General features: G+C 30.6%; 1 protein-coding gene across 1 annotated transcript in view; it reads right to left on the minus strand.

Moving 5' to 3' along the window:
* SP1173 overlaps nt 1–11,772 on the minus strand; it is a 25,514-nt gene extending 13,742 nt beyond the window's left edge. Inside the window, exon 1 of the mRNA XM_068772096.1 lies at nt 11,592–11,772. The gene's annotated coding sequence lies outside the window, so the exon portion shown is untranslated. The remainder of the gene's footprint in view (nt 1–11,591) is intronic.
* Between the last annotated feature and the right edge of the window lie 132 nt (nt 11,773–11,904).

The following is an 11,904-nucleotide window of genomic DNA, read 5'->3' on the forward strand; positions in this document are numbered from 1 at the left end:
TAAGCATGGAGGAGTATCAAATTATTTAATTTCTGCTTTGTACAATATTATAAAGTTATAACGTTGAATTACTATTAACATACCATTCAGTTTTAAGTGTTTTTGGCGGGAAAAAAAACATATAGAACTATAGTTGAAAAGCCAAAGTCGAGAAAACTTAATTTTTTTTTGCCGTAATAAAGTAATCATCATCATCATTTCAGCGGTTGGATATGGCACGACATAAATCTAAAAAGATTTGTAATACGGCCGATTAAATACGGGCTGCATCCAGGGTCTTCCGATGACCATAACAAGGTCTGTCCGTCTTGTGGGTGGACGTGTTACGCTGCACTTGCCGGTTTAAAGCTATAGCGGCCATCTGTTTTTGCTCCATGTGGTCTGCCCACCACATTTTTACTCGCTAATACCCTCCTAATCGTGGATCGCAGAGCTTCGTATACACGATGCTTGGGCTATGCTTGGGATTTTTCTGTAATAAATACTTATTACGGTCTCGTAGAAAAATCACAAGCATAGCCCTCTCCGTGCCTCGTTGAGAGGCTCTGAGATTGCTAGTTAGGCCCGAAGTACTATAATAATAAAATAATGACTTTATGTTATTCGTAAAGTTTAAATATATGGATATTTTGTCATTCATATTAGGTCGTATTATTACAATTTCTACAGCAGCACAGATTCAGTTCGTGGATTCGGGATCTGTGAACTTGAATGAGCCAATGTATGGCTTCCGTTAAAAGATTTAAAAAAGAACGTTATACAAAACTTTAATTTGTTCATTACATACGAAGGTCATTTGAATTTCGGGTCAATGCGGCCAGTGATATTACATAGCGTCGTCGCATTTGTAACGGCGGCGTATCTGGGTTGCCTTGTTGTAAACAAAACGGCCGTCTAAAACTTTCACACGACTGGGCATGGCAGACCGCCAATGCGATACGAATACGTAAACTGTTATTTCAAATAGTTAGAGAATGTAAACAATAACAATTCTTATGCACGATTCAAATAATTTGTCAATAAGCTTCGTTTCCATTCATTGCATTATATGCGAGTATAACGAATGTATTATCATGTCAACATTCTTTACTGTATTTGACAATGAATATTGTTTATTTTAACTAGGAATTAAGAATGGGCGAAAGTTTTATAAAGAACGTCCCAAGTTCTATGCCATACATTGTCTACATGCGAGTTTCGAATTTTTTAATGAATATTTATTACAAAAAAAATTTTCAATGCATTTTCTCCCGCTTTGCGTTATAACTGTACGAGTATAACGTAACCGTGGTTGTTACTAATCCATGGTTTTTTGTGCTTATTCAGGCTGTATTAAATGTATTAATAAAATATTATATATAATAACTGTTAAAAATTGTGCTTGAATTTTTGAATATGACAGGAAATTCAGTTTTAGTCAAGCCTTATTCTATTAAAATTCATCCTTTTATTGTAACATATTTTGCATTTGTTGAAAGACGCTGGACGCAGACCGCTTCCAGGCGGACCTTTTGAAATGTATAGGGGAACCATATTTCCAGAATTCGACGTTCTGTGGTTTAAATGAAAGAACCTTATGTTACACTGTGTCCAATAATGATATTGAAACATATTTAATCAACACACCACCAAAATTAGATTTGATGACTGTTAAAATGTCGAAGAGCGTATATATATTTTCCGAAATATGTATACATGATGTGTTAAGTTTGTTAGTTACATTAACGTTACAATAACTATTAATTGTATTATACTAAATATCGTCAAAATGACACAGTTTAATTTCTATAGGCCAAGTCTACGGCGACATTATGTCAAGGTACTAAATCAATGTAAAACTTTCTATTCACAGCTTGAACCCACCGGTTATAAATATTTCAAAATAAAGTTCACATTAACTATGAGTCTTAGGCAAAAAAGGAATGACATTGAAAGCAGTGTTAGTCAACTAATTATAAAATAAATAAACAAAAAGTTCAACTTAAATTTTAAAGTGGTGAGTTATCAAAACAACATCCTAATATTTATACTGCGTGTAGTTACAACACCGATTACTTAAAACCGTTTAGAACGCGACATTAAGAACATAAAACTTCAATCCATCGACCCTCGTTTACAGCGAGATCGCATGTTTGTAAGCCATTTGTTGAATACCCGACGCAAATATCGTTGATTGCCTTGTCTCTGTACTCCTGTTCTTTCGTAGATTGAAAACTCACAAATCTTACCACGTGGTTTGTTATATTTTAATTATAAGTTCCTTCGATTCTATTACTATTTTTAGAAAAGAGTATTGGACAATTGTATAAAAACAACCAAATTGTAGTTAATAACAAAACTGTAATTGTGCCGAAAAACTGTGTCGTTTTTACAGGGAAGGGAAGAAACTAGAAGCAACAATTCAATTATTCTTCCGTCAATTTGTTTTTATTTAAAAATATTGCTTTTAAATATATTTATTTTTTTTATTTCTGCATACCGATTGGTGTATGTACTCGCTTTTTGACTATATGCACAAAGCGGATTTTCGTTCGAATACCCTGGAAAGAGTGTAGCGACATCGAAAAACTTGATTATCTAGCGGAAAATTTGATCGATGGTCCGATTAGGTCCAAACTACGCTCGATACCCCAGTTGCCGAAACAATACACATCGCCGAAGATCGGCACAGGTGTCGTAACATAGTTCGCGACTAATTTTCCAAAATACGTCACGTACCTCAGTGGGTAAGTGTTGTGTATACCGTAGAAAAAAATATACAGGGTACCGTAGTAAAAACTTGCTTTAAGGCTCAAAAAATTGGAAAATGGGAACACACCACGTTTCGACTTAATATAATAGAAATCTATTCTTACATTCAGCTTTTCTAAGAATTAAACAATCGATGCTTCTGATGTACAAAGCAGAGAACCGTGAATAGTGGTACGAAGGCGTTACACTTTGCTTTTAATCGGATAAGTAGTGTGTAGCGGATGTTAACATCAGCAGACAACTGCCGTAACAAGCTGTTATACAGCTTGTTAAAATATAATATTATACATAAAGTTGTTGTAGTTACTCCGTAAAACTAATTTTACTAATAAAGAAATATAAAAATATCTCATGTAATTCATTCTAAAATATATACTGAAATTTTAAATACATAAAAACGTGTCTCAGTTTGTCTAAATTATATATTACTTGAAAAAAAAAACTATTTTCTTTGTAACATTCCCAATTATATTTTTTAGTTAGACGAAATCGTTAAAAAAATTAGGGCACATTGTCGGGAGTGGTCGATGCCGTCATCGCTATAACCGACGAAGGTCCATCGCCGCTGCGTGACCGACCGACGCGCGCCTTTGACTTGTACGCTTTTCATAAAAAAAAAAAAAAACTAAACACATGATGTAATTTAAAATAAGATGTTATTTATATTTGAACATTAATTACGCAATGTTTTATATAAAACAACAGGCTAAAGAACGGTAGTATATTAACTGACAAAAATACGGTAGTATAATAAAATACAAACTTTCAGGCGCACTTCTGATAAAAAAAATAGTCAACTTTAACAAATAACTTCATTAAAGTTTTTAATGCGTACAGTAAAAGTATAGAATAGTGTATATAAGCCTGAGACTATTTATCTGTACAAATATGGCGTGGGTGCCTTCAAGACTACAGATGATTAGGCTATTACTATGTTTCTGCGTTTCTCTGACCAAGGCTGTATCACCATGTAACACCACGTGGGAGAACTTATTTTATGACTACTGCATTATAAATTATTAACAACCGATTCACTTGGATACATCAATGAATTTTGTACTTCATAAGGAATTTTGTACAAAACGGGGAAATGAAAATCTCTTTTTACGTTCTGTGTTATCCAAAATTATCATTTACCCTACAACATGTATCATATATTTTTTTTTAAAAAATCTCTTTTGGATAATAATTTAATAAGAATATTTGAAATAATGTTATAAATAAATGCACAGTTTTATTTAATACCGTTATATAATATTTTAGGTTCCTTAAAATTAAATGAACATAATAAACTTTTTAACTTACAAGGAAAAAGATTGATAAAATTTATCCTAATTAGTGTTGCCATTTAGGTCATTGCTGCCCAAAAAACGGTACATAGCCTTGTGAATAAGTTAAAAAATTGCAAAAATTGTTACACACTAGCCGTATCTGGACGGAAAACCTAATTCCAACGAAAAAGCTATCATTTTCTATTTGAAAGTAATATATTTTGATTCGTTTAATGCTTTTTCATATATTCTTATCGATATTCTCATAGAAATCGATACTAAGATAAAATATGAGCAATTTATAACAATGACAAAAAAGAATCAATGTTCAAGTCACGTACAGTTACTTCATCGGAAGCTATCTTTGATCGTCAACGGCGCTTAAAAAGTATACATTATTCGCACTTAAAATTAAATTATATTGTGTGTATATACCACACACATATATATATATATATATATATATATATATATCTAAGCGAGTTTTACCTGAACATTTTTTACATTTTTTCTACTAGATTTGTGAGTTTTTATTATCATATTTTATTACTTTAATTTAAATTATGGTAGAAAATTATAAACGATATAAGGACATAAGGACGTTGTATTCGTAACATTGAAAAGTTAACTTTACCAAGATTATCTTTATTTGGTAAATATATTAATTTCTAATTACCTTTATTTAAAACAAAACTGTTTGTTCCTGGAAGTAAATTGCTGCCTATATGTCTATCAATTATAGAATTTCAGATATTTTATCAAAATTGTAAATTTCACCAATAAATAAGTGATGATTTGTCTGATTTACGCATTTACAGCTAATACCAAACTTTTTATTATAACATATACATAAAATATAACTTTTTTTCATGTATTTTCAAACTCTTCATTCAGAATGTTCTCAAAAATATCTTTTGAATTATTACCTTTTAATAGGAGATGAGAATAACTTTAACTATAATATAACTTGACTAATTAAACGCAAAATATATCAATTTAAGTATTCCACGGAGCAACCTTTATCGCAGACCGTTATTATAAATAGAAACAGTATGACATATCTGTAGAACCGTAATACTTCTTATGAAGATCTTTGCTGTTACATATATTAAAAGTGATGTATAGTGCGTTTAAGATAACCTTTGTTCGATCGATTTCATTCATAATAATACAGAAAGGCAATTTATTTGTAACGTAAAAAAGATATTTATGTGATTATATCCATTACACGAAATAAGATTTTTTAAGCCGAATAAAATAGAACAAAACATGTAACCATAAAACTTAGTACCTTACGTACCTTTTCTTTGAAATTGTCATGAATATCAATTTTAATTAACGCTTATGCATAAAACTTAGGTATAAAATAACCCTACAAGTTATTAAAAGTCTATTGAGGTTACATTTTTTTAGACCCTTTAGACCGGGTTCATTAGAAAAGGGCTAAGGTATTCCCTATCTATCGTAAGAGGCGACTGAAAGGGCATCGGTTTGCGGAAGTTGGTGGTTGCTGGTTGAGAAGGGCAACAACGCGAAGTGGTCTCATGACGGGGAAGACTCGGCTTCCCCCGGGATGTGTCTTGGCAAAGTACTGAGGGATACCTGCGAGTTCGGTAGGAAATCCTCGAGGGGGCACCTCCGAAGATTTCAAGGACGACCACCGACAGGTTTCAATGGGTAGGAATCCTATATAACCCTATCCTTTCACCAGAGGGCACTAGAAGACTACTACTCAATTGGTGTTATTTTCATTATATATTTATATTACATATAAATATTTATATATATATATATATATATATATATATATATATATATATATATATATTATATTTATATAGTATAATTTGTTATATATTTATGTTTGTTGTTGTGTTATAGTATCACATTTGGTTTAATAAAACAAAACACAAAAATCACAAATAAATTTATGCGCTGTATAGACCTTATTGATATAACAATGAACAGATAAAATAATTAGTTACTTCGTTACCGTCTAAGAATTAACTCTTACCAAGTTGATGAATTCAGAAAAATCTGAATTCATTGGTATTATGATTAATACATCTCGATGGTAGTTTGCGTTAAATAACATAAGTTAATCACATCCGGTGACCAACAAATAGTGAATGAAATAACGGTTTAATATTTTAATATTTACGTAAATTGAATACGCTAATATAGTGTAAAAATATATACGTATTACATAAATATCTTGTTCTCTATGTTACCTATAATGATTTAATCATACAGTAGTGTTTTACTTGCAGAATAAGGACTAGATTTGTCTCCAATGTATTTGAATTGGTTACAGTTAAAGCTATTGCCTTAACATGTATTTAGTTTAAAGGTTTTTTAAAGGGATCAATGTATAGCTTATTTGCTGCCAATTAATGTATGGTACACCCAACCTAAAAATCTATGGTTTCAGAAAGTAAAGTACTAAATAACGTAATGAATATAAATATCTTGTTAAAATTAATTATTATTTATATTAACCAGTAACTTCAGACTGTACTGTCTGTCCCTGCAGACTGTACAGTCTGAAGTTACTGGCCTGTCGCTTTCTTATAGAATAAAAATATTAATGTAACATATTTCAGAGTGATCACTTTATACGAGGTTGATTAGAAATAGATGTAAAATCTCTTAAGATTTTTACTGACAAGCGAACCATTTAAGTTTTTGTATCTATAACCAATCAACCTATATGTTATATCGTTCGTGTATAACTTAGATTGGATATGTAATAAGAAACACGAAAACTTATCAATGCCAAGGACGGTTAAAATCGGTCCGAAGTGACTGTTTTGTTATCATTTTATTTCCTTTAAATAATATAATTCAAAGTCTAGTAGTCTCCACCTGCAGTAAAAAGGATGGATATCCATTACACTGTAATACTTAGTGGGGCTCAAATGAAATTTACTTGTATGGGTTACTTTGGGCTTTAAAAGTATTATAAAAAGAAATGGATCTTTAAAAAACTTTTCGTCTATATATTGTAAACAAAAAGAAAAATCAGGTGTATAGAAATAAACTTTTCTCTATTTCTGTTAAATGATTCAGACGTTATGCGTCAACAAAAGCAAGCGTAGATCGTTTGCAACAGTAATAATAGCAATATGTATTCCTAAGAAGCATTTTTTATACAAATGTCGACTCCTCTTAGATAATACAATTTATGACTATCATAAAATTTATCAAATGTTTTATAACAAATAAATCATGTGCAATGAACAATATCAATTAATATTGCGTGTTTAATAATACAGTTATTAAAATATAATTATGTATACGATATATCCGTTAAACGAAAACCATAGCGGGTTTTTTTATTAAAACATGCCGCCAAAAACTCAGCGGACGGACGATAACCCATGTTAATAACATTTGGCTTGCCATTTTTTATTACAGCAGCGGAAGTGCTTATTATAAACTTAGTGCAAAATTTTAGTTTCAAGTATTACGTAACATTTATCGTACAATTATTTTTTATTATTAATAGGGTTTTCAAAATACAATTAATGCGTAAAGTCTATTGTTTAATAAGACAATACTTATAAAATTTTAAAATATTGTGGTCTTGGTCTTGTTCCGACTTTTGATAGAATTCGAATATTTCTATTAAACCTCGGTACTTAAAGAACGGTATTTAGGAAAACCAGGATGTTATTGACAACTGCAGAATGTGTGTGTGTGTGTGTGAAATTCGAGTGGAATTATTATATCAAATTTTAGATTTCGAACTCTGTAAATTTTACATAAAATATGAGAATGTGCATGGCTGGAAAACTTGCTTATATACTTGATAATACATGCAAAAGAGCTACTAATTTAGGAAAAAAAAAAACAAAAGTCACGTTCGAAACCTTTATACTACTAAGCGGAATTTAAAACAATTATTTAAATTATAAGTATAACACAGAAGATCTGTTTATTATTGATCAAATATCAATGTTAAGTAACAAAGTTTTAAATGTAATACTATATCAATAAATGTTATTTAAGAATTATCTACACAGCTACAATGATGATTTAATGCAAAAAAGGAGAATTGTTGTGTTCATAATTTTAAGTTTGTAATACGTAAAATTATTACACTGTCTCAATTTCATTAACAATTTTGTTATTCTGGGCAGTGGCTACCGACAGTGAAGGGAACGAGAGCTAACACGGCCGGGCCAGAAAACCATTTTTTTAATCTAGAGTAACACTACTACCATAACAGCATTTCAGTTTTCGCGGGTCCCGATGGCGCTTATCTTAAGTATTTTTGTTCATAGATATCAAAGTTGGAAGATTTGGGAGCCTCCGGCCGAGCCCGTACCTTCTACTGTATCGCCTAATAATGAGACCCCAGAGACTGTCACCCAGAAGACGTTTAGCATTACGAGTAAAACATGCCCGAGAGTACTGAACGTTGACTTGGTTGGTTGCTACCACCTGCTAACATTACTACGGAAAACGTTCGAGCTTAAAGAATTGGAGGAAGAAACTCCTGCAACACTTCTGATATGATTAGGTTTTATTTAACAAATTTAACCAAAGCGGCACTCGACGGTATCCTTTGCTAGTAGCACTGGCATACTGACTACGGCTTAATGGAGTAATTAGCTAATAACCAATCGGTTCATCGTACATAGTTCACGGGGACCGTCCACTCGCTTAATGCACAACAACCGAAAATAACAATGCTATAAAGCGATTTAAATTAATTTAAAAAATATGACATGGAAAGAACGGTGTCCTAATTTTACAATCAAAACTAAATAAAGCAAGTTTAACAATATGTTAAAACATACACTATAACTGGTTTACTTACATTTACATTTTGTTTGTTATAGTGAGAACATTTCGTATTTTTAAACATGATCAACTTTGTTGAAGTTTGAAATGGGAATGGGTCAGCGATATTGAAAATATTATTTTTGCACTACTTTTACCATTATATTTATACTTGATATAACCTTTAGGAACGAGTGTTGCCGAGGACCGGTATTAGCATAAATGGAGGTCGGCTGCGACAGGACCGGTTTACTACCTATATATTGTTGGCAAATGACGTCATCGCTGACATCATCACCAAAAGCAACTTTTTATGAAATTCGTACGTTAAAAAATATTCTGCCGTCACTGAATTATTATACATTCAGTCAATGACACTATGCTAGACAATAAGTTAATTATTCAGCAATAGAGTCGAACGAATTATGTACAATAATTAATTCAGTCTCGTGAGCTAGAGAAGACACCGTCTAAAATAACATTTTTTTATTCGCATTATCACAATTAATGATTTAACCTTGTATGTCACAGGTCGTAAAGATAACAAACAGCAGTAACGTTCAGTGTCTGTTAATAATATGAAATATGTACATATCTAGGTCAGGTGGCACACCCATTCGCCCTGCCCTACAACTACACCCTCTTAAACCGCAGGCTTATTGCCTTGGAATACAGTTTATACCTTATAAAATGTACCCGAAATTAGTAATAAAAACCATAAAAGAATTCGATGATTTTAGTTAATATCGTGTTCAAACTTTTTATCAAATGACATTTGGCCGAAATATATTTCACCGAAGTGTCATTATGGTCAGAATAAATAACTTTCTTAACAAAAACATATTTATATATTATTCAACATATACAAAATTAATATCAAGTATAGATAATATTGAAGACAATAATGAAAAGAAAATTGAGAGTTAGAGAAAATTTTACATAATGCATTTCGCTCTTAAATAGTTGGCGAATTTTAAGCATGGCTTTTACACTTGCATTAAGTGTTATGTTCATTGATTTTATTCATTAGTTCATATTATTATCCACGTAAAATCATTTAAAATTATCGTTTGTGTACCCCATGAGAAGAATGCCAAAAGAGCTTGTATTTGATAGAAACTACAATAATATTGTATTAAGCTACCTTATAATGGCAACCTTCTATTTAAAGCTACAAGGTTCCAAACGCGTCCCGGCATAAAAAGAGCCCACATTCAACTCAGACGGCACCAGGCACAGACCACAAAAACGGTCACTTTTCAATTCCTTTATAACAGCAGTAAAGCACAATTAATTTCTAAGCTTTATTATGTGAACAAGTCATCGTATATATAAAATTAGTTATAAAAATTAAGTTAAACATTGTAAAATATAATTGTTAATTATAATAAATAATGACACTTCTGTTTCTGCAAATAGTCGTATTTTTTTTTCAAATTTCTATTTAACTAAAATTTTCAATTTAATACATTCTGATTAATATAAACTTAATTAATATACTTTCTGCCAAAATACTACTGATAAAAGTACTACTTATGTATAAGAAAGAATCGCTCAGTTTTGTGTTTGTTTACAATTTATACATTAATCTTTAGCAATTATATAACTTTTCAGGGTAAAAAATAAAAATTATTCTTTCCCTTTTATAATTTAATGCGTGTTTTTTTTAAAATAATATTAATCGTGTTTAGTACGAGAAAGTGACCGTACTTAAATAAGAATTTCTAAACTCATGTTTAGCACGTTCGTCATAAAACTTTAAAAAATCACTTTAGTTTATATCGAAATATCAAGGAGCAGAGAAAACAAAAACGACACAAAAAGAAGAGTGAGACGACCCGAGGTCCCGAGAGTATTGACTTTAAAATTTCTTTGGGCCTATATTCTGCGCATCATAAGATGTGCTATTGAATAAAATATATTAAGCCCACAATGCCGCATCTATGTATTTATATATAGAGTCAACCTACATTATTTCAATGTTTTCAGATGAGGAATACACCTTTACAAAAATTGTATACTGGTGTAAAAATCACGTTTTTCTGCTATCAAGTTTCAATGATAACAAAATCTTAATTGCGATGACACCGAAAAAATCACCAGAACTAGCAGAACAAAAGATAGCAATTTTGTTTTAGACGCAATAATAAATATTAGTTAACAATAAATTAATATCTACAGTGAAAACTGAATTATCTAAATTTCTAGGCACAAAAATTTCGTTTAGTTCATTATTTTCATGAGCTAAACTAGTAGAAATGCCATCGGCATAAAGTTTACATTTAGCTTGAAAGCATTAAATTATTTCTACATTTAAAACTACTTTAATTCATTACAAATTACGTTTGTTATCGATTAAGTACAATGTTTTTTAAAATAAAATTCTAAACTTAGCGCGTGTTTATACTTTTTAAGAGCCTTAGTCAACTAATTTATGCTAAAATTACTAACATAAAAATAATAACGACGAATTAATATTAAGAAATAAAGCAATTGGTTTTGCGATTATTAAGAGTCTAAACAAGAATATGGTCCAGTTATAAAATTAAAAAATGAAGTGGTACAATTGTTCTTATTGTTAGTTTTTATTATTGTAAATGAGAATAAAATTTAATTTGTACCGTCAACAAGTTTTTAATTTTTTTTTTTATATATACATGTAATATTTACAAAATCAACATATTTTACAATTTACATACTAAGCATTGTAAAAACGCTTGTTTGTACTGGTTGAAAAGATTATTCGGCAAGATTTTAAAACAAGGCAAAAAAAAATAATACCTAAACCATGTAGAATAAACTTTCTTCCGTCTTACAATTAAATTCACTCAATCACTTTCACAAGTCAGAAAAGAAGTTGTCTACTTTTGTCACCAATTATGTATTTAGATTCATAATGTAATTATATTCATACGAACTTAATATAAACTTATTACCGAGCCATAAACGCGACCGAACGGGTTCGAATCAGAACAAGATATAGTTTCATGTCGAAGTAGCAAATAGCTATACTTAATTTTATAACTAAGCTGTTATCGGAATATTCTGCTATATTTCTTGTAACATAAAGCTATATGATATCCAACTGCTATTA

Source organism: Battus philenor, unplaced genomic scaffold, assembly GCF_028537555.1.
Source record: "Battus philenor isolate CCGP_79_NKW_IND1 unplaced genomic scaffold, ilBatPhil1.0.hap1 SCAF_4, whole genome shotgun sequence".
NCBI lineage: Eukaryota > Metazoa > Arthropoda > Insecta > Lepidoptera > Papilionidae > Battus > Battus philenor.